The sequence below is a fragment of the Hippocampus comes genome, unplaced genomic scaffold, assembly GCF_001891065.2.
Source record: "Hippocampus comes isolate QL1 unplaced genomic scaffold, H_comes_QL1_v1.1 scaffold143, whole genome shotgun sequence".
Classification (NCBI taxonomy): domain Eukaryota; kingdom Metazoa; phylum Chordata; class Actinopteri; order Syngnathiformes; family Syngnathidae; genus Hippocampus; species Hippocampus comes.
In genome coordinates this window covers 115,955-120,561 of record NW_017805504.1, presented here as the reverse complement: position 1 = coordinate 120,561, position 4,607 = coordinate 115,955, and the positions used below count along the sequence as shown (strand labels likewise).

Sequence of the window (4,607 nt, the reverse complement as noted above, 5' to 3'; positions counted from 1 at the left end):
ACAAGAAGCTGCCACACGAGCGCACCTCTTTGGTATCCCTGCAACGCTTCAGTGAGCCGCCGGGCAAAGGCAGCTCTGCTCACTCGAGGGGAAAAGGAAACAGCTGTGCTGCCGACAGCTGCTGAAGGGGTGGGGGAGGGGTGCTGTTACTCCGTCGCAAGACTCGGGGTACACCCCGGTTTCATCACCTGCCACTCAAATTGGACAGTGGATGAACAAGAGGGGAGCGTCGGGGGGCCAGTGAGGCTTCCTCACCGAACTACATTGACAACCTAAAATTTGACTATTTCTTCCATGAAATTGTATTCATATATGCATAAAAATTTCGTAGATGTTAGATATTTGTTTTTGTCCCATCAGATGTCAGCCTCCAATGTGTTGCCGTGTCTGTTTCGCCTGCCCGGCGGCTCTTCACAGTCGGCAGTGTCGGCCGATGAAATTTCAACAATAATATGAATGGGACTGTTTCTTTAACCAATCGGATTTCAGATTCACCACCCACATTATTGTCCACACTTTTTTCTTCTGGTTAGCCTAAGTGACCAACTATGAAAACGCATCTTTGCTGATCTGCATACATTTATATTTTTAATAATCAACTTCTCGTTCCACTGGTGCTTCCTACTCGCAAAAAAAAAAAAACCATTTTGTGCAAAAAGTTTTGTGCAAAATGTCACTGCCGGTTGTTGAAAAGCCGTCGTGATTGTGGAGGCAAAAAAAAAAAAAAGTCATGCAAATGAGCATAATCACAGCATAAGCGATTTTAATTGCACCTTAATTTCATGTCTAAGAAAAAAAAAAAAAAGCGACTCACTGGAGGTTTCCAACGTAAGTCCCAGCAGAAAAAGAGTGAGTGGGAGTGCACATAATTACTAGCCGTGGTTATGGACTCCCAAATTGCCGCGAATGAACTGCGCACCAGCCCCCGGTAGTATGGAGAATGTCACCTCGACGACAGCAAACGATTCGAAAGCAAAAGTTGCATCTGCGTGGCTCTGTGAGTGCGATCGGGAAAGACAACAAGAAAGAAAGGGTGGTCCATCTTGAAGACAAATTCAAATTGTATTGGCTCTAAAAATAGAGCCCCCACCCCGACCCCCCTACCTCCCCTCCTGCCGGGAGTAAACATTGAGCCTTGTTACAAACACCCGAGGAGCATCTGCCGCCGCTGCTGCTGCCACTGCTCCTTCGCCGCCGCAGCTCATCGCGGCCTCAGATGTTCCTTAACAGTTCATTTCCTCAACTTTTTCTTTTCTTGTCATCTTTTTGTTGTGCTAATTGTTTTTCGGCATGTTTCACTTCAGCGACTCCTTCCTTTTGTTTCCCCTTCTGCCAGCCTACCATGGCCAAATTTCGGAAGCGAGGTCGACGTTGCTCAAGAAAATCTGGTCTGCCTTACTTGGATCAATAAAAATGGGGATGATCCAAGCTGGTTGTGGCACCGCCGTCCTTATTTCCAAGCCAGGGCAGCATCCAGCTATTGGTTGTTCCAATTTTTACATGTGGCATCGATAAGGGAAGCGGGGGAAGTATTTGTTGTGTCCAGGCCTGTCCGCCGATCTTTAGATTGTAATGTGGATGATTCAAGGGTGTTCATGGCAACATGAATGACAGTTTTCTCCTCGGTAAATCCGAATAATGTTTTGGCTGTCTTATTAGGATCCGGTTTTTAGCAAAGTGAATACAAGACTTGTCCGGGCTGGTCCGGTGGATGATGCACGGTTGTTATGGCGACGAGAGAGTTGCTGTTCTCCTCTAATTTTGAAGTTCTTGTTATTCTAAGGTACATTTCTTAACAGAAATGTAAACCGCGTAGGTCCTTGAATCACACACGGTGACGCTTAAAAGGGATCTGCCGCAGACACAAAAGTGTGCAGTTGCGCGGCTTGTCATGCTGAATTTTCCGGTGATACTTTTCCCCGCACATTCCCTCTCGAGCGCGAGGCTGTGAAAATGCAGCCGCGTCTCTGTACCGCGCGCGCGGAGCTGTATCCAAACGTTTCACTCGCGGGATTCGCAGTGCTCCTTGTTTTCGTTTCCCCAGGTCATTCTGACCCGAGCATGAAATCTCTCAACCTGTCTCAATAGCATCAGAGTGCCTCTGTGGCAGGTCAGACTTTCTTTTTTTCCCTTTCTTTCCTTTTTTTTTTAAACATGCTGACAGGGAAACACAGAAAACAGCAGGCAACATCGAGGTTTATTTCCTGCAGTTTTATTGGGATCTATGTCCAATTTCATCATCCTGCTAATACATTTGTTTCTTTTGGTTCACCCAAAATGTTCATAGGTCAATGAGAACCGTGGAGGTTAGATAAAAAAAAAAATTTAAAAAAAAAGTCAATATTAGTAAAACGTTTAGAAAAAAATGTTTCTTTGATTGCTGTTGGAAAAGAAATCCAAGAAAAAATACCAATGACCCCAAGTTTTAAAATAAATTGAAGATTCTGCATTAAATTTGGGGCTGTACATGTGACAGATGAAACATGGGACATTGGTACCTCGACTTATGAAATTAATTGGTTCTTGAAGAAATTTCTTAACTAGAAAATTTTGTAAGTCGAGACGTGATTCTTCCTGACAATGGGATACCAGGATGATGTTCGGCAATAGCCAATAGCAAAGTAGCTGTAAGTATGTTGCGTTCAAGAAACTCAGAGCTGCGAGTTGCAGCCCATGTTGTATTTTTACCTTTCATATCTTGAAATTTCTTTTGTAACAAGAGGCAATAGTTTCCTGTTGAGGCCTTTCATAACTTGAAAATTTCATATGAAGAGACGTTCGTAAGTAGAGGTACCACTTTATATTGGAAATGAGTGTCAAATAATTGCCCCCCCCCCCCCAAGCCTCCACCAAAAAAAAAAAATGTAGAAAGTGGGCATTTCTGCCACCTTTAAGCCCTTCCGGTCCTGTTCGGGTTAATATATTGAATATATCAACGGAATATCAAAATGCATACACCACATGCAAATATCTGTATTTTTTTGAATCAATTTTCTGCAAGAAAACGTTTTCATTTAAAAATATTTTTCCTGAGTTTTATACGATAAAAGATGAAATCCTGCTGTTTTCAACTGTTTGCCGAGTCACAACTAAAGCAGCCACGGGCGTTCTCCTCCGACCCGGCTAAATGACCCCCTCTCGGCTCAGCAGCGCAAACGGCAAGGTGAACTCCGCATCCATCCCTCATATTTCCATACGAGCTTAATGACTCCCCCGTGGGCTGTTGGGGTGGCCTTTCCAAATAAATACTCTGCGTGGTGTAACTGAGAGTGATGCATGGTACTGGTGGGCAACTTATGACTCATCCCGGGATGATGCACCGCCTCCCAGCCTTAATGGCGGCTCTCGTTGGAGGAAGCCGGCCGGCCGAGACCTACTGACCTTGACGGTGAAAAAAAAAAGGCACATTTTGGCATGCGGCAGCCTCTGCTCGACATTACTGAGAGAGGATAGTGAACTGTTTATTGCCAACAGTTTTTTTTTTTGTCTACACAAGGAAGAATGCCAGGAGCAGAAGTCACTTACTTGGGGAAGGAATTGCTCTTCTATCCATCTATCCATCCATCCATTTTCTGATCCGCTTAATCCTCACAACGGTTGCGGGGGGTGCTGGAGCCTATCCCAGCTGTCTTTGGGCAGGAGGCGGGGGACACCCTGAACCGGTTGCCGGCCAATTGCAGGGCACACAGAGACGAACAACCATCCGCACTCAGACCTAGGGACAATTTGGAGTGTTCAATCAGCCTGCCATGCATTTTTTTTGGAATGTGGGAAGAAACCGGAATACCCGGAGAAAACCCACACAGGCCTGGGGAGAGCATGCAAACCGATCAAACCCACAACCTCTGCACTGTGAGGTCGACGCGCTAACCGCTGCAGCACCGAGCCATCTGAATTGCTCTTCGACTTAACATTTATGTTTTTTGTTTTATGAGGGTTGTTTTTTTTTAAGATATACACCTTGTAATATATTCAGCTTGTCATGTATCATTAACCATCCAGTTTTGTTGCAGAGTTTCGGCGATTATTGAGGCCCCACAAAAAGATTTGCCAAAACAAGAATAATCTAAGCAACTCCAAGAGGCGCTTGGGTCTTAATAGGTCATAGTAATAAGATAAAATATGACAAGAAAACCTTTATTGTCTCACAATGGAGAAATTAGAGAGAGAGAGAGAGAGAGAGAGAGAGATGTTACACACACACACAAAAAGGAGTTGTTTTTTTTTCTTGTGCGTGGATAAATAAGTACAACATACAAAATAAGGCCCCAGAATACGATTTTGCTGTTGCAGGAAATCAACAAAAGAGGAAGCTGTAAACAATAACGGAACATTTCACCCCAATGAATTTTCATAGGACGAAATAAATGGATCGTTTTAATTTACTGCTTGCCTCAAGCTCAACCTGATGGCGACGCTTGCATGTGTGTGTGTGTGTGTGTGTGTGTGTGTGTGTGTGTGTGAGTGTGAGGCAGCAAAAGCTTCAAAGACTGAGATCAATCTCCTTAATTAATAATGCAAGGTGCTTGTCTTATCCATTAACTCCAGTTGGCCGTAATAACTTCAAATTGGGCTGGAGAATCACAAATTTAAATCACGGCGTAATA

At 44.2% G+C, this 4,607-nt stretch overlaps 1 protein-coding gene across 6 annotated transcripts in view; it reads left to right on the top strand.

Annotated features, from left to right (window-relative positions):
• LOC109520337 (receptor-type tyrosine-protein phosphatase delta-like) overlaps positions 1-4,607 on the top strand; it is a 227,093-nt gene that overhangs the window by 125,694 nt on the left and 96,792 nt on the right. The window contains exon 1 of one of the 6 annotated variants that reach the window (XM_019877468.1): positions 2,088-2,110. The exons of the other annotated variants lie outside the window; for them this stretch is intronic. The gene's annotated coding sequence lies outside the window, so the exon portion shown is untranslated. Of the gene's footprint in view, positions 1-2,087; positions 2,111-4,607 lie in introns of those variants that run through there. 6 annotated transcript variants of the gene reach the window in all.